Below are 19,676 nucleotides of genomic sequence, written 5' to 3'. Positions count from 1 at the left end.
AGAGTAAGGCAGCATCGGGATTTGTGCTGCGTTGCTTTATTTCAAGATTTATGAAGCCATTCAGAGCCAACCAAGTGGGCCTTGTATTGCTTCATAAATCTAATTTTCGAGATGTGTGGCGCATGCATCATGTTGCCTTGTGCGAGGCGAGTGCAGCTCGTCGCGGGTCATAAATATGGCCCTACACATTCTTTGTGTTTGAACAGAAAGCACATGGGCTTATTTTTATGGATTGACACTCATACCAGTTAAAGAGAGTGATCAAATGGAGAACACAGGCCGTGTGGCAAGAAACTCAAACCTGTCCTTCCACATCTGTCTAGGGCTCTCAAACAGAGGAATCTTGGCTTTGAGATAATGGGAAACAAACTCATTGCACAGGCTTAGGGTGTAGCATGCAATTTAAGAAACTACAGGGTGTTTGAATCGGCTTGATTAATATCATATTTCATCATGAGATTTGTTTATGGATACATGTCCTAGTAATTTATTAGGCATGTGACGAAAGGACGTATAAACTCCCTGGAGCTCTCTGTGAATTCAGTCCAGAACCACACTCCGAAGATGAAGGCAAGCCTGATTTTGCTGCTGGCTGCAGCCTTCTGTTCTCGACTAGGTAAGAATTTCAGGCTTTTTATAATTGTATGAAGTCAGAAAAGCAAGTGGAATAAATAACAATGAAGATATAAAATGCATGCTTATTTTGTCATAGAAGTTCTATTAGTAGTAGAGGTGGTAGTAGTAATAGAAGTCATATGATCATATTTCTAGTGATATTATATACTAGTAGAATATAGTAGTAGTAGAAGTTGTATGTTAATAGTAAATCTTAGCAATTACTATAGTAGTAGTAATGGTAGTAGTATATGTTTTATTAGTGGTAGCAGTAGAAGTGAATTTACAGTTGTGATTGTTGTATTGACAGCTGGAGCTATACTTGGAGTGATTCTTCTATCAGTGATAGCAGCAGTAGTCTTGAAGTACTAGTAATGTACTTATAAAGATGGTTGTATAACATTATTAGTAGTGGTAGTAACAGTTGAGTAGTGGTAGTAGTATCAACAATGGTAATAGCAGTGTTTATTTTTCTTTTTTTTAATAGCAGTAGGTACTGACTAGTGGCTGCTTTTCAGTACTTTTACGTGAGAGCCAGAGTTTGCTTCAAGGAATGGGGTCATATGGCTTTAAGCCAAAGATAATGTGTCAATGAAGGTTTGTGCATGCTGATGTTTGCAGCAGTTTTTTGGGAGGGGGCAATAATACAATCACTTCAGTTATCCTGGCAGAACATTGCCCCTGCTGGCACTAGCACGATCAGCTAGGCATTTTAGTATTGTCAAGATCTTAAGAAGACCTCTAAAGAGTTTATGTATTAAAGATGAAACTCATACTGCACACCTCTTTTGTTGATGCAGGGGTGTTGCATATGAACTGTAGGACTTTCAAGTTGAGGGGGATTACTTCTGCTGAGCCGCAGTAGCATTTCAGTTTGTGTTGGCTGTGCTTGCATACATAGTGTTCTGGTTTATCTTTTGCTATGGTTTTAATATCTTTGCCTTAACACTTGCTGTCCACTTTGAGCATGCATCCATGTACTGATCGTTATATAGACTGAAGATAGCTAGGAAGCAATGAAGCTCTGTACATTGCAAGTAGGGTTGGGAGATGAGCTAGCAGATTGTATACATCAAGTGTGGGATTAATCAAATACATTTCATGCATTACGTTCAACAATTTTCAGGCTAAGGGAAATGAAGGGCCTGATATAGAACTCAGCGGCAAGGTCACTTTGTCACATCAGTGATGGATATCCTGTCTGCTGAAATCTAAGTCCCATAGAAGGGATTTAGATTTTGGAGGACAGGATATTGATCACCACTGTGACAGAATAACCCGTCGGCTGAGTTCTAAATCAGGCCCTAAGTGATTTCACCAGATGAATGTGATTTTGAACAAAGCAGCAAGGCTGTTGTTTGTACCTGGCTCCCCAGGTTCCAAAGTTAGCAGCTCTAGCCAAATCTTCTCCCCTAGAGCTGAGCTGCCTATAATAAATGACTGTACCAAGCTGTGGAAACAGCCATCTCTTGTACACTGTTGCAGGTTTTGAAGAGTGCCCATTTTTGTGTGGTCACTCCCATTTTTTGCAGAATTGCATTGCTGGGTTTTAGACTGCACAATGGGGCACTGCTGCCCAATGCCGAAGGACATGCTTTGACCCCTAAAACATGTAGAAACTGGTTAATCACTGATTGTATGGAAAGTCTTCTGTGAACCTCAGTCCCTTTTGTGCTATCCACTGCCAGCCTTATTCTGACATCCATTGTAGCTTGACATCTGCAGTTTAGATCTGCAGAGCAACTTGGTAAAATAACACTTTTTGACAGGTGAAACTCCTTTTAAAATATTAGTATGTTTCCCCTATGTGTGCCTGGCAGTTCACAACATAGAGTGGACGGTATTTAAAAGTGGGACAGTTAGAAAATAAATGATACATGTACCTACAATGATACAGCTTTAAAGGTTATTTTAAACAAACTAGAGTCTGGATTAGTATACTAATACCATATCTCACGAATGGGACCAGCTAAAAAAAATTAAACCTTTGTCTTTAATGGCTATTAAAAATCCACTTCAATACTGAAGTTGGATTTTAATTAATATTGAGGCAAAGTAACTTTTAGAATGTTACCCTTTACCTGCCTGAGCAATCAGAAGGGTCATTTGCACTAGCCCTCTCAGCGTGTGCTCAGCCTGGTGTGAAAGAGATGTGAAATTTCTCCCAGGAGCCCACACTATTTAGAGTTGATACCTCTGAGCGCAAAAGTAGGGTGGGGGCTGTGCCCCTCCAGTTGACACCACTGTGTCAAATCCTGGATGACAGGTCTCTCCGAAGCACATCTAAAGGTTTGTCACCTTTCAAAAGGAGTAGATAGGATGCTAAGACAACTTTTGTTTATCTGTCTGGTAGCTTGAGGACCCTTCTTTTGTCCAACCAGACTTCTGTCTTTGTAGGTAGAGTGCCTGCCTCAAACTAGATTTTAGTGTTACCATGGGTTACCAATGTATTTGCCCCACTCGCACCTCCAGCCTCAGAGCCCATGTTTAGTGTGGCAGAAGAGATCCCCCATCTTCAATTTATCCTGATACATTCCATGGACTGTTGTCTGTATTGGTGTCTCATGCCTAATTAATGCCTAAATAATTCATGGAACCACAACGGACATCCTAAATCAAATTGCATCCTCAATGACTTGGATAGTCATCATGTGCAATGGTAATGGGACAATAAGCTTGTATAAGATGGAAGTCCTGTTACACCAGTATTGAAACTTTCATAAATTCACATGCTTGAATCCATCCCCCTCGTCGAGATGGGAGTCCCCAGTACCTTAGAAATGCAGTGTCCGAATAGACACATACATTGTAGGCCTTAAGCCCTTAGTATCACATCAAAGTCATTTTTTTTAAACCATTCAGGTTCACCTGTTAGAACCCTCCTGAGAAAAGCTGCCTTCTCTCATATCTTTCCACAGCAAGTCAGGCTAGGGAGTCTCCTCTGAGATCTGCTCAGTTCTTTTCCAGCCACAGCTGCTTAAGAAGCATTGTTTATTCATTTTCATTATTCTGCTTCACAAAAAGCCATTTTCCACAACTTTTAGCTTCAACCTCACAACCAATACGTCAGAGACACCAAAAAAAGGGGCTTGTAACTTTGGGCACATGAATGAAGAAGAGGCTGCATAAAGATGATCCTCACAAGGACTGTATATACTGTCTTGTTAGAAATGGAGTCTTTGGTTGGCAGTCAGGTTGCCCCCTGTCCAAGAAAGGATCCTCTCTCTAGTCAATCAGTCAATCAGTCAATCAATCAGGGAATTTGTGAAGTGCACTACTCACTGGTGAGGGTCTCAAGGCGCTGAGGGGGGTGGGGCTGCTACTGCTCGAACAGCCAAGTCTTGAGATGTCTCCTGAAGGTAAGGAGGTCCTTGGTTTGATGAAGGTGGGTGGGAAGAGTGTACCACATCTTGGCGGCGAGGTGCAAGAATGATCTGCCACTGGTGGTTGCTCTGCTGATACGTGCGACTGTGGCGAGGCCAAGGTCGACGCAGCGAAGCTGTCGGGTCGGGATTAGGGTAAATCACGCATAATCCAAATTATCCTGTGCCCACCCTCTGGTAGCTTGGCACTGAGCAGTCAGGCTAAACTTAGATGGCAATGTGTAAAGTATTTGTGCAATAAATCATGCAATAACACAGTATAAACAACACAAAAATACACCACACAGGTTTAGAAAAATATAGAATATTTATCTGATTAAAGTAAGGTCAAAATGATAACGATGCAGTAAGTACAAGTTAATTCCAGAAGTTGTAAATTAGTCTTTAGATAAGTAATAATGCTTGAGTTTTCAAAGTATGTGGTGTGCATCACAAATTACACGCACGGAGATCGCAGAGGAGGAGGTTGCGTGGAAAAAGAGAGGGTGTGCATCGGATTTTCCCGCGCCCACAGACAATGCGTTGTTTCTTTTCCCGCAACCCGGGACTTATGTGATTTCTTTGACGTGCGGTCCGGGTTCCTCACTGCGATGTGGGTATCTTCGTTGCACCTAGGGATGATGCTTGGGAATCCTGGGCATGCGAGGCGATGTCACAGGCTTGCGTCTTTCCAGTAGCGTGTTGCAGTGGATTTTCTGTCGCACAGCAGGCACTGCATCGATTCTCCATCCGAGAAGTCATGCTGCATTGTTCAGGCTCGGCTGTGTGACAATCCAGTAGGCTGTGCTGTGAATTTGCGGTCGCAACACAGGTGCTGAGTCGATCTTCTCTTGGGAAGTCGGGCTGCGTCGTTCCGGTTTGGCTGTGCAGCGATTTTCTTGTTGCGGTGAAGGCTGTGAGCCGTTTCCAGCAGGCTATGCATCTAATTTTCAGTGCACAAGTCTTTTTAGCCCTGAGATTTCAGCAACAGAATACAAGCTCTATCCAAGCCCTTGGACAGCACTTCTCAGCAGAGCCCGAGGTCAGCAAGGCAGCAGGGCAACAGCAAGGCAGCAGTCCTTTACAGCAAAGCAGTCCAGGTGAGACCTTTGGGCAGCCAGGCAGCTTCTCGTGCCAGGTTGAAGGTTGTGATTCAAAGTTTCTTTACCAGGGGGTATCTTGTCAAGAAGTGTCTAAGTAATTAGGGTCAGAGGCCCTGTTTGAATACCCAGATGTGCCTTTGAAGTGGGGGAGACTTCAAATAGTGGTTTAGAAGTGCACAAGGTCCCCTTCCACTTCCATCCTGTCTGCCAGAGTACCAGTAGGGGGCTTGGCAGTCCACTGTGTGTGTGTGTTAGGCCACTGTCCTTTGACATGTAAGTGTCAGGCCCTCCACCCTCCCAGCCCAGGAAGACCCATTCAGTATGCAGATGTGTGCAGGTATGACTGAGCATCCTGTGTTTGGGGTTGTTGAGTGAAATACACAAGGGAGCTGTCAACTAACCCAGCCAGAGGTGGATTGTAAGGCACAGAAGGATTTAAGTGCAGAGAAATGCTCCTTTTCTAAAAGTGCAATTTCTCAAATAGTAATATTAAATCCAACTTCACCTGTCAGCAGGATTTTGTATTGCCATTCTGGCCATATTAAATATGAACTTGTTACTCCTTTGTGAACAGCATCTACCACTCAAACAGTATATGAGGGTAGCCCTAATACTAGCCTATGAAAGGAGCAGGCCTCACAGCAGTGTAAAACGAATTTAGGAGTTTTACACTACCAGGACCTATAAACTACACAGGTACAGGTCCTGCCTTTTCTCTACATAGCACCCTGCCCTATGGGTTACCTAGGGCCTACCGTAGGGGTGACTTATATGTAGAAAAAGTGGAGTTTAAGGCTTGGCAAGTACTTTTAAATGCCAAGTCGAATTGGCAGTGAAACTGCATACACATGCCTTGCAATGACAGGCCTGAGACATGGTTAAGGGGCTACTTATGTGGGTGGCAGCATTAGTGCTGCAGGCCCACTAGTAGCATTTAATCCTCAGGTCCTAGTGCACTTTACTAAGGACTTATAAGTAAATGAAATAAGCCAATTGGGTATGAGCTAATGTCACCATGTTTTAAGGGAGAGTATATATGCACCTTAGCACTGGTTAGCAGTGGTAAAGTGTACAGAGTCATAAAACCAGCAAAAACAGTGTCAGAAAAGTGGGGGGAGGCACCCAAAATGTTAGCGGTGACCACCCTAAGGCCTCCAGGTCTAACATGTCTTTACCCAGAACACAAGACTAGAGACTGCAAAGTATGCCGCACATTTTCTACAAAAAACGTTAAAAGACTAGGAGGGAAGGCTTCTTCTTTGGCTGCAAACGCTCAAAGACAACCCTGTCTCTGAGGAAGAAAGTTAAACCTCGTCTACTGCATCTTCTAGAACACTAGTGAAACATGCTAGAGAGGTTCCACTCACCCCTACCTCTTCAGAACCTCCTAAGAAGGCATCCAAAAAATATGCTAAGGGATATGTCAAGCATCACACCCCTTCAAAGTCACCTCGTAAACATGCCATACTGCCATATAAGGAAACAAAGAAGTCAGATTTTCCCTCAAAATCTACAGGCACATTGTCGAAGGTATCTCAGTCGAACAGGACATTGATTACAATGATGTCTACAGTCTCTACCTTGACTTCCACTGTCACCACCCTCACAGTGTCAACGACGGCATCCTGCACGTCATTCCATCATTGCCATCGACGATAACCATTACACCATCATCAACGACAACTATCACATCACCACGCTCTCGTCAACGACACTCTAGTCGACGCCCACAACAGTCATCCTGTCGATGCTCTAACCGCCGACAACAGATCAACGGCCTACAATTGATTTAACTATGATGGGTTCCACTAAGTCGTCGAGAATGCAAACACCAATGGCAAAGACCCACCACCCTTCCTCTATTCTCGACAACACCGTCGAAAGCCCAAATAAGACTGAAATCTTTGAAACATACACTACTGACACCATCTGTGACATCACCAGGCAAGGTGTCAACACTCCTGCCATCCCACCTGCAGGATGATGACGAATCTGATGACGATGACCTTTATGGACCAGCAAAAGGACCATCTGAGCTGCATGTCAAATATCAAGACTACTCTCAGGAAGAAGAGTATTATGAGCAGCAACATTACTCGCTCGAGGATATAATTCAAATAACTCAGTTGATAGTCAAATCTCTCGACTGGTGGACACACCCTGCAAATATCTCAGTGGGTCTTCCATTCTTACAACAGTATCAACAAGACATGGTATGCATTCCGTCAGCCCTTATATCTGATCTACAATCAAATTAGAAAATTATAGAGCATGTTTCCCTCCAGTAGTTACTACTGCGCAGAAGGCTCCAGCCTCTGCAGATTCTATTCCCCTTCAAGTGCTTCCTCCTCAGATACAGTGTTTGTCACCCAACATCTTTAGAGGAAGTGAGAAGAAGGTGAAATTCAGACACATCAAGATGAATGAAATGACTACATCTTGCGCACGCAAGCATCCCTAACAGTACCTACAGTTGAATCACCTCCGGAAGACATAGGAGGTTTCTACAACCTCTTTAAAAGAGCAGCCACGCGTTTCGACTCACCCATACCTGCAACACAAAAGGTCTGTTTTCTGTATATCTTCATAGAGCCCTATCAGAAAAAAAGTCAGGGCCACTTTAATTATAGATTATAGTTGGAGCCAGGGCTTAAAGATCATGCTTAATCCAGCTAAAGTACCTGCAATATTGCCCAAACTGGACAAGAAATACAAAGCCCCAGAAGATGCTCATAAATGGCTAAAAGGTCACCTTAAACCTGATTCGGTCATCTCACAGGCAGCACAATGCAGATCAAGAAACCCCTCCACTCTTCAGACAGCACCACCTGATAAAGACAGCAGATGTCTTGATAACATAGGCAAGCACTTTTCGGCAATGTCCGCCCTGATTGTTAGAGCTACAATTCTTTGGCGCTTCTCGGCAGATATGGCAGACAGTTATGGTCATATATATCTCAATATTTGGATGAGCTTGGGGAAGGGAAGAAGATGTTGTTGGAAGGCCAACATTCTTCCTCTGAAATTATTGACTGTGATTTAGACATTGCCTCTACTGGAGTTAAACAGCTGGCAGGAGCGGCGGTTCTATGCTGTCAGCGATGGCTTAAGTCCACCAACTTCAGACCAGAAGTCTGCAAGGCAGGCCAAAGACACCTCCAGCAGACGATGACAGCAACCGGGAGCTAGCTACCACAATTTCTCCCCGGTGCAGGGTACCAGGGAGAATTACAGACCACCTACATCGATGGAGGCAGGTAACTACAGACCAATGGGTCCTAGACATAATTCAATTTGGACAACTTCTAGAATTTGTACAAAGACCCTCTCTAACACCACCTCAACCAGGGATATAAAAACATATATGCTAGCCCAAATTAGAAGTAAAGACCATGTTACAAAAAGGGGCACTAGAGAGGGGAATGGTTTCTATTCCCGTTTCTTCCTAATCCAAAAGAAGTCACAACAATAGAGACCGATTCTCAATTTGAGAGAACTCAACAAAAATCTCAAGAAACAACTGTTTCACATGGTCACACTCCAAGAAAATGTGCAGCTCCTCAACAAAGGGGATTACATGTCTTCCTTAGATGTTCAAGATGCCTATTTTTATATGTCCATCTCCCAGAGGCACAGAAAATACCTACGGTTTACAGTAGCCGGCAATCACTTTCAATTTCGAGTCTCACCCTTTGGTCTGAAGTCTGGTCCTCACATCTTTACCAAATGCCTAATGCCAGTGACAGCTTATCTCAAGCAGCAGAAGCATTAAGTCTTTCCCTTTTTTGATGACTGGTTGATGAAAGCTCCCACCAAACACTTCGCAAAGGTGTCCACCACAGCTACTTTACGCCTCTTTGACGAGTTAGGGCTCACTCTCAACCTGGATAAATCGGTGCTCCAACCATCACAGAGAATAACCTTCTTGGGAGCCATACTGGATGTAAGCCTCAATATGACCTACCCCACACTTGAGGGACACCGAAAATTAACAACCCTTGCAGGATGACTGCAAAAAAGAAAGTCACTTTCAGTTCGCCTTTACAACTCTCTCCTAGGCACGATGTCCTCTTGTATCCATCTCATACCATAGTGTCGCCTACATATGCATCCACTTCAGCAAGCACTGGATATCCAATGTTAACAAGCGACAGGGTCGTTTGAAGATATCATTAAAGTAACTCTGTTGATAGTCAAATAACTCGACTGGTGGACAAATCAAGCAAATATCTCAGTGGGTCTTCCATTCTTACCTCAAATCTCCCCATTAGTTATAACAAAGGATGCATCCCTAGATGGATGGGGAGCTCATCTCCAGGACCTTCAGAGAGGGGCAAGTGGCCTTCTTCACATTGGAGCCTTCACATAAATCATCTCCAGTTAAGGGCAGTAAACCTGGCACTGCAAGCCTTCTTTCCCAGGATCAAACATTCTGTGTTGCTTGTCAGAACAGACAACACAACGACAATCCACTACATAAACAAACAGGGAGGAATTTGATCTCGCCGACTATCTCAGGACGCTCAGCTAATCTGGAGCTGGTGTATCTGCCACTCAGTACACCTGAAGGCAGAACACGTGCCAGGAAACCAGAACACCAAAGCAGACACCCGAAGCAGGATGAGGACCACTTGTCACGAGTGGGAATAGGACCAAAGAACACTAGACTCCATCTTTCTCCAGTGGGGCAAGTCAACTCTGGAACTCTCTGCGACCCCACAGAATGCTAAATGCCAATTCTTCGCAAGCTGGCATCAGGGGTCATGGGGGAATCCCTTTTCAATTGCATGTTCCGGTATATTTGCTTATGCCTTTCCTCTTTATTCCGCTCCTTCCGAGGGTGCTCAACAAAATGAAAGCCGAGCCCTGTCAGATCATACTAATAGCCCCTGCATAGCTGTTTCAGCAATGGTCCACAGAGCATCTCCTATTCTCAGTGCATGCTCCCATCAGGCTCAAGCCAATCCCATTGTTACTGATGATGAGCCAGGGTCAAGTTTGGCATCCGGATCCCAGCTCCCTCAGTCTGACAGCCTGGCTCCTGAATTTCAAGAATTTGGTCATCTGAATATTCCAAAGTACTGCAGGGACATACTCTCCAAGGTGCGAGTGGATAGTACTAATGAAACACGCCTGAATAGGAAGAGTTTTCTGTCTGTGGTGTGCAACTGCTGAAGTGCACCTCATCTCCTTGTCTCCAGAAGAGATTTTGTCCTACCTATTGTTTCTAGCGCAATCAGGTTTGGCACACGCTTTCATTAAGGTGCACCTTGCTGCTGTTCCCCAGTGCAGAAGATCACCAGATAAACCATCTTTGTGGTCCATCAGGCTCATTAAGCAATTTCTCAAGGGATTGTTTAGAGCTTTTCCCCAGTCAGAGCCCCTCCTCCGACATGGCAGCTCAAAATTGTGTTAGGACAATTGATGAAAGCTCCTTCTGAGCCCATCCATACAGCGGACTTGAAGTATCTTCCTTGGAAGGTGGCTCTACTCCTCGTGTACACGTCTGCACGTAGGGTTAGCGGGATTCAGACTTTTACCATCCAATAACCTTTCCTCTAATTAAGACAAGACAGAGTCATTTTACATACTAATCCAAAATTAATTCCTAAAGTCCCCTTGGACTTTCATCTCATTGAGCCTGTAATCCTTAAATCATTCTTTCCAAACCCTCAGATTGCAGCAGAGCGAGCTCTTCATTCGCTAGATCTCAAAAGATGCATCAGGTTCTACTTAGACAGCACTAAAGCCGTTTGGAAAACCAATCAGCTTTTTGTAACCTAGAGTGCACCTAGGAATGGTTGTCCAGTAACAAAACACAGCATATAGCGATGGATTTCCAGTGCTATTGTTTATTGTCATCAACAGTCGGGGCAGCCTTTGAACTCTGCAGTGCATGCACATTCCACAAGAGCCCTCTCCACGTCTACAATGCAGCGACATGGAAAAATGCACACACTTCACTCAACACTACTGTTTGGATATGGAAGTCCTGAGAGATGTAGCTGTGGGAAAGGCAGTGACAAAACATCTCTTTCAATAAAAGTGAGCCTTTTCCATCCTCCCACCAGCCACATACTCTATGTTCTGAACAATTTTCTCTATAGCCTCTGCATCTTTCCTATGTTACATTGTTAATCTCATTATATATATAAAAAAAGAGAAGAGAAAGAAGAAAATGTGTGCTTCTTACTGCTTGCTATTCTGATTCAAGCATGTGAATCTATGTAAGTTCCAATACTGGAGTAAGAAAATAGTTACTTACCTGTAACTGTAGTTCTCCAGTATTGGAATTTTTTATAGATTCACATGCGACCCACCCACCTCCCCAGAGAAGCTCACCTTTATTTCCCTCAAGGATATACCACAGATACGCATTACTGCTTAGAAAATCTGAGGGAAGGCAACCTCTTTCTGGAATCACCTGATTAGTTGACTCTAAAGTTTGTCCCTTTTTACGCAAATGACTATGATATCATACTAAACTAAGAGCCTAAGGCCTACAATGGATATGTGTATTAAGACATTGCTTTGCTAAGGTACCAGGGACTCCCATCTCGACGACGGGGAAGGATTCAAACATGTTAATCTATGAAAGATTCCAATACTGGAGGGCTACAGTTACAGGTAAGTAACATTTATCTTCCTTTCTATTGAATGAAGGCAGCATACACAGATAAAGTTTCGCCTACTTTAATACAAGACACATCTGCCAGGAACCATCCCAGCCACCACCTTCAAGCTGCTCCTGCTGTTTGACATTTCAAAACATCACATTCTATCCCAGAACAGTTTGTAGGCTGGTGACATGTTAATATTCTATTTGACACAAACTCATTCCAAAAAAGAGAATACCACAGCTCTTTGCATTTAGTGATATATTGTTGTGAATAACCTTGACTTTTTTCTGTGTAAATAGCTTTATTGAAAATATTAACAGCAAACAAATCAGTGTATCAAATAAAGATAAAAAATGGACAAAAAACATTCACCACACAAGAGATTTCTAATTGTAACTCATGTTCATATTATATGATGAATATATCAATGAAACAAGACTACAATGAAGACAGAAAGTGTTATAACCTCCAGGATTATTCTTAAAATCAACAGCAGTTTAACAATTGTATATCAGAAGGAAAAACAAATGTACAGGGAAAGGATAAAAAGGAGACAGATGTGCTATTAGTCTGAAATTAACATAATAAGATTGCATAAGAGTTCAGTAAGTCAAAATCAAGACTAAGAAACTATCTGTACCTATATTATATAATAATATAATATATATATTTCTTTTCTGGAGAAGAGAAAATGGTTAATAATTTAGAGCATTCAGAACAAAACATATGTTCAAGAAGATTTATCACCCTGTTCACCTTCCATGTGTAAAGCTCATCATTTTGTGTTAGAAGAACAAGTTACTTACCTTTGGTAACACGTTTTCTGGTGGATATATTATCTGCCTGTGGATTCCTCACCTTCTGAATCCCCCCAATGCACCAACATTCAACAGAATGTTTTCTCTGCTCTCCATATTGATGAGGACGTCCCAACAGCACAACTCTGCACGGGACTCCGTCTTACATCATCAGAACCATAAGAAGTCTTTTCTGGCGTGCTGACCTCAGTTTCACCCACTTTTTTTGTGCCTTCGAGGTGAACGGGTGAAACCAACATCACAAATACAACAACATGTGCATTCTCAAATCAAAGATTTAAATATATGTATGGAAAATGGAACATATATGGAATATCAAATACAAACATTATCTACAAACATATTTATTTTTCTTCTTGGTATAGTCAGACCGGTAATGGAGAGGTGAGCGGGTCAGTGAGGAATCTACATAAAAAGTTTTACCAAAGGTACGGAACTTGTTCTTCTGATGGATACATCTACCTGTGTATTTCTCATCTTTTGAATAGACTCCCCAAGCAGTTCTAAACTCTGAGATGGGTGTCTGTCTGCCTAAAGCCAGAAATCCTGTAAGAAAGAACAGGCAAAGAGACCCTCCCTCCTCCCTTCAGAATCAAAACAATAGTGCTTTGAAAAAGTGTGGAGGGGAGCCCAAGTTGCCACTTTGCACATGTCAACGACAGGGATACCTCTATCCAAGGCAGAAGTAGAAAACTTAGCTCTGGTAGAATGAGCTCTAATTCGTTCAGGTGGCTCTTTCTTCGCCATGGCATAGCAGATCTTTATGCAGATGATGATCCACCTGGATAATGTCCTTTTGTGGACAGCCTTCTCCTTTATTCTGCCCACATACCCAATAAAAAACTGATCATCGATCCTCAGATCACCCGTTTTTTCAATGTAGAAGCTCAAAGCTCTTTTTGGGTCCAAACGATGCAGCCTTTCTTCCTCTGTAGAAGGATGGGGTGAGGATGAAAAGTAGGGAGGGTATTAGATTTGCCGTAGTAGAAAGGAGTGACCACCTCTTCCTTATAAAAAGTTGCAAATGGGCCTGTAACTCACTAACACGTCTAGCTGACGTGATGGCTATAAGAAAGACAGTTTTAAAATGAAGGAGTCTTAATGGACAGCTATGCAATGGCTCAAACAGTGTACCCATAAGAAAGGTTGAAACTAAAGAAACTGAAAAAAAGGATAAAAGTAAATCAAGGTCCCACTGAGGCATAACAAACGGAGTTGGGGGATACATATCAGTAACCCCTTTATAAACTATAACTATAGGAGACTTAAACAGGGAAGGTAAACAGATAAATGCAGATAGTGTAGCAAAGTAGCCCTTCAGTGTCCTCACTGCACAACCTTGTTGCACTAGGGAAAGTGCAAACTGCAAAACATTCGATAGTCGGGCTTTTAGATGGTTAATATCCTTTAAAGTGTACAATTTTACAAATTCATCCCATCTACCAGCATATACCGTTTTGATGGAGTGTCTCCTGGCCGATAAAATAACATTCACCACTTCAGGTGGAAGATAAAAAGAACTCAGGTTGCCCAGTTCAATCTCCAGGCAAGTAGGTGCAAGCTTTGGAGGTGAAGTTGTAGAACCTTCCCCTGCCCCTTCCCCTAATCTGGGACTAGTAATGTGACTCATGCCCGGTCCTGGTGAATCTTTCTCAGAACTCGAGGAATCAAGGGTATGTGGGGAAACACGTAAAATAGCTGGATGCTCTAGCTACGTTGAAACGCGTCCCTCAGTGCCCCCCACATGGGACATTGGAGGCTGCAGAACGACGGGCAGCGAACGTTCTTGTGAATGGAAAACAGGTCTATCTGAGGTGTCCCCCATAACCTGAAGATGTGAAGTACCACCTCTGGATGGAGATGTCACCCATGGTTGGCTGAGAAATGCCGGCTGAAACTGTCCAAATGTTCAGAACTCCGGCCAAGTGATTTGCCACGATGCACATCTGAGTCGCAGAGCTTCTTTGCAAAGAAGATACAACATTACCCCTCCCTGTTTGTTGACGTACCACATTGCGGTAGTGTTGTCCATCAAGACCTGCACTGAGTGACCGCAACGGTGCAGGTCTTGATGCACAACTTCAACAGATTGATGTGAAACAACTTTTTTTCCGGAGACCAAAGTCCTTTGATTTCCAGATCCTCCCAGATGCGCTCCCAAACCTAGAGTGAAGGCATCTACAATCACTGTGACCACCAAAGGTGGAGGTCAAAACGGCTTTCCTTGTGATAGACACCCCACCATTGGAGATCCACTGCCATGTCTTTGGAGATCTTGACTGACTCTCTAGGGCCTTCATGTGACAGCGTGCATGAGTGACTAACAGGATGCAGGAAGCGAACAGACCAAGCAGGCGTAGGACCTTCAGGACTGGAATGAGAGCTCAATTCTGAAACATCAGAATCATAGCCTGAATGTCTTGAATCCTCTGAATAGGAGGGAAGGCACGATTTACTGTGGTGTCCAGTACTGCCCCTATGAACAGGATGCACTGAGAGGGCCCCAAGTGAGATTTGGGTACATTGATGGAAATCCCAGGTGAACAACAGTTGAGTTGTCAAATGCAGGTGATGCAGCACCAACTCCAGAGACTTGGCTTTGGGCAACCAATCGTTCAAGTAAGGGAACACTGGTATTCCCCACCGGTTGAGATGTGCCGCAACCACTGCCATCACCTTTGTAAAGACTCAAGGAACGGAAGTGAGACCAAACGGAAGGATCACAAACTTGTAGTGTTGCTACCCTACCATGAACCGGCGATACTTCCTGTGTGACTGCAGAATGGGAATGTGAAGATACCCATCCTGTAAGTCGATGGAAACCATCCAGTCTTCTTTGTCCAATGCAAGAAGCACCTCTGCCAAGGTCAGCATTTTGAATTTTCCATTTTGGAGGAACAAATTCCAAATCCTTAGGTCTGGGATCGGCTGTAAACTGCTGTCCTTCTTGGGTATTAGCAAATATCTTCAATAACATCCCTGCCCCTGTTTCTGCTCCAGAACCAACTCTACTGCACCCTTTAAAAACAGAGTTTGAACCTCCTGCTGGAGTAGCAGAAGATGTTCTTTCAAACAAAAACTATGTTGGGGAGGAAAGTGAGGGAAAACGTTTGCAAGGGGCTGTCATATCCATTTTCCACAATGTTCAACACCCAACTGTCTCATGTTATGGACTTCCATTCTTGTAAAAACAACAGGTAAAGCATCCTCAGAGATGGTGGAACTAGGGCTGTTTTCCTGAAGCATTAGCACAGGAGGTAGAAGAAGAGGAAGTGTAAGGTTGATGGGCTGCACCTCGTTGCCTAACTCTGCCACGTCCTGTATAGGATCTGTCCAGAGGATTGGCTGACTGCTGCTTCCGGAAATGCTGCCTCCCTCAAAAGGAGTAGCTCTGGCCAGCTCCCTGAATATATGCAGTGGTTTGGAGCTCGTTGAGAGGGACTGAAGACCCAACGAACTTTGCGGTTGTCTTGCTTTATTTAAACCTTTCCGAGGCTGAATTCACTTTGGCACCAAACAGTTTGGATCCATCACAAGGCAAGTCCACAAGTGTGGACTGTACATCAGGGTAAGATCCAGAGCCTCATAACCAGGTGTGTTGCCTCATGCCAATTGATGTTTCCATGGCCCTGGACACAGAATCCCCCTGACTGAATCACCTGCTTTGCTGCTGCTTTACTCTCATTTAAAGGATCGACAAAATGATCTTGAATATCCTGTGGTAACTTGGAAATCACATCCCTGGCTCAGTCCATCAAAGCATGGATATATCTGCCTAAAAGATATGTGCCATTTACTGAATTCAAGGCCATGCTTTCAGAAGAAAAAATCTTCCTCAAATAGTGCTCCATGTTTCTTGATTCCCTATCCTCAGGAGTCATCGGAAAGGAACTAGGGGTTGTTCTAGCAGAACAAGAAGCCTGGACCACCAAGCCCTCCAGTGTCAGGGGATGACTCCAAAATACAGGATCCCCTGGTGCCGTTTTATATCCACTGGCAATAGTTCTTGAAACCGCTGGAGCCGCACAATCTTCTACCATACTTCCAAAACTGGCTCGGTCAGGGCCTCATCGAATGGCAGTAAAGGCTTGGAAGTGAACACTGAAAAAAGAAGGGCTTCTGATAGCAAATTGGACTTAAACTCTGCTGTCGGAAGAGGCAAGTCCAACATTTCAGCTGCCTTTCTTATGATAAGATGTTTGCAGATTTGTGGACCTAGCATTAGTACTGGTGAACCAGTGCATAGGGATGTCCTGAAAGACAACAGCAGTCAGGACCTCAAGGATTGGATGAGAGAGCAAGGCAAGTAGGCTACCGCTGAAATTGACACACTGTCAGGCCCCCAGGTGGCAGGAGCTTTGGGATCCCGGTACACACAGTGGGACCTGACAAAGATAGATACCTAATCAGACAGTCAGCCTGCTTGAAGCTGCAAACATACAGAATATCAATGTATAGAGCAGGCAGTTCTTCATCCACAAACATACGGAGAAACCGAAAAGGATCAAACGTGGTTATGTTTGTTTATACAACTGTTTAAGTTTATCCCAACTTCTGGGTCATAATGATGGGACAATGTGATTTTTACATTGCATGTCTTGAATTGTAATGGCAAGCATGTGAAATGATGGCTATTCTATTGTAATTTCATGTTATGTAGCACTATCATAAAAATTGAATAAAGAGATACAGTAAAAAATAGAAAGCAACCCTTGCTCTATTATTGTTCCAGATGCTGAAAGGACAGCATCAATAGATTTAAACCATATTTAGGTAAGTTGACCAATACCACTGAAATACCATAAAATTCTATAAGAGGTATTCTTATTTTTGTGGGGTCTAAGCTCCCCCACCGTGACAGGCATATAGGAAGCCAATTGACTGTGACATTATCACATTTATTTTTATATACTACAAATTTTATTTAAAAGTTTTTGTTACTGAATTAGAGAACCATACTCCAAGGTATCAGATTTTTGGGCTACTCCAAGTGAAATTATAACGTGAAAACACAGACCTCAGCAAAACGTAAATAAAGCTAAATGTTCTGATTTATCTGTATTTAATATTAATCCAGAAACCGCGAAATAAGGGTTGACTTCAACAAAGAATGCAAGTAGTGAAATCTACAGATCAAACATATATAAAAAATATAAACAGCATACGCATAACATTGTAATGAGTACTCCTTAAAATAAAAGCCGTTGAAATGCATTCAACATCAAAATAACCAAAACTGGGCATAAGGGACACCCTTGCGTAGTACTTCTCCAGAAATAAAAATAAGAAGGGGTACCAAAAACGTAAGCTTTATGGAATCAGGTAATCAAGAGAAATAGTATCAACAAACGTTAGTTTTTTATGTGGTTCTTTAAGCTTTGGAGGCAATAGACAAGCACATATTGAAGCAATGCCAAATTGACAAAAAAGGCAATATGTAGTACACTGAAAAAGTCAACGGAAAGGTTATGTAAAGAGTTCACAGCAGCAAAGAAAAATATTGAGAATATATTAATTGGGGTCAAGAAGGCCACATACTCACATTCCATGTGGCAGATCTGGCAGGGGGTCCCAAGCCTCCCACTATTGCCAGATGTTTGTTAAGGCATGGATGCCTTAAATATTATGCAGGAAATGCCCTCTGCCCTGAGAAATGTATGTTTCTTTCAATAGAAAGAAACAAACCTGTTGTATATCCACGTGTAGACATGATGCAGATTAAGTAGTTATATAGTGTAGGCAATTTTTAAAACACACTCATGACTAAGTCCTAGCTAAATCCCATTTTAATTTGCTGTTTGAAAGCTGCATTTATAATGATGTCTGGATTTATTTTTCCAAGAGGATACTGCTTGCCTCACAGAAGAGCAGACATTATTGCTACATGTGTATACATTATTTAAAAAGAGTTATGTATGCTCTAAAAGTCTATGTACAAATAGAAAAAAGTAATATCTTTAGGATATATTAGTACTTTGTAAAGTGTCATGGCGTTTTCTATTGCAGCCTTACAGATAGAAAGAAAATAAATGTGTGGACAAAAAGATAAAGCAAGATTACCCAATTGCGATGCATTATTGCAATGAAATACCAGGGAGTGCAGAGCTAACTGAGCTGTGAAGCAGTTTCTCATGTGTAAAGCTCTGGTGCTGTTCCTTATAGAAGCATCTGTGGAATGTTGTCTGGTGCCTCAAGGAAAGTCCTGACTAGTAAAATCAGACATGAGTCATACTCAGCCTCTTCCTTGCAGCACTTTCGACAAGAAGGGTGTCGTATGTCAACAGAGGGCTGGAGACCAACAATGTTGGTAGAAATCTGGGGCAGTTGCATGCTCACTAGGGAGCAGTTTGTAGCCGGACATGCCAGTTGATGCTTAGTTCTTTACTGACATTCCGGCACTGTTGTGTACATATTTTACAAGGGGTTTCCCTCTAAATATGGCAGAGGATGATGCTTTTTATGCTGTGAAGACAGACCCAGCTAAATGTGCAATTTCTAAGTTTAAAACCTTCTGTAAATGTGAAGAAATTTGAAATTGGAGGCTAAAAATCAAGTGAGTATCCTCAGATTGATTTGTGAGAACAGTGCAAGTGCATCATACACAATAGAATATGGGCGATGAGTGGCCTCAGCTGAATTTAGAAACACTCCAACACCCTTATTAAAATTACAATATTGATTTTTGTTATATTTGATCATGAATTAAATAAATGATTTTATCATTTGTGTACTTGTTTGATGAAAGCTTGTTTGTGTATTATTTGTGTATCGTTTAGAGTTTCAAATCATCAAAAATGGTTATGCCAATTTCCCCGGCTTCCAGCAATGGCTCAGAGGAGGTCCCCAATTCCAATAATAATTCAGCAAAGGTCCCCTGTTTCCAGTAATGATTAGTTACGGGTCCTCAGAAGTCAATACGTTAAGAACCACTGTTGTAGAGGGAAACACTGAGAAAATATAGGGGGAAACAGCATTAAATACACAATTGTGGATGATTGTCAAGATCTTCAATCTGGAAGAGAATGAATAATAATTGCATTTCTAGTGATGTTAACTGGAAGGGGACTGTTGTGTCTGCTAATAATTCATTTAATTATTGAGTTATCAATTAAAGTTACAAGTTTATTGGTGATTTGTAAACCCAGAGGGGTAATGTTG

At 42.6% G+C, this 19,676-nt stretch overlaps 1 long non-coding RNA gene across 1 annotated transcript in view; it reads left to right on the top strand.

Moving 5' to 3' along the window:
• The first annotated feature begins 533 nt into the window (after positions 1 to 533).
• Positions 534 to 19,676, top strand: part of LOC138282876 (uncharacterized) — a 36,240-nt gene continuing 17,097 nt past the window's right edge. The window contains exon 1 of the long non-coding RNA XR_011201018.1: positions 534 to 616. This is a non-coding gene — a long non-coding RNA (uncharacterized lncRNA). The remainder of the gene's footprint in view (positions 617 to 19,676) is intronic.

Source organism: Pleurodeles waltl, chromosome 2_2, assembly GCF_031143425.1.
Source record: "Pleurodeles waltl isolate 20211129_DDA chromosome 2_2, aPleWal1.hap1.20221129, whole genome shotgun sequence".
Lineage (NCBI taxonomy): Eukaryota > Metazoa > Chordata > Amphibia > Caudata > Salamandridae > Pleurodeles > Pleurodeles waltl.
This window is presented reverse-complemented; position numbering and strand designations above follow the sequence as displayed.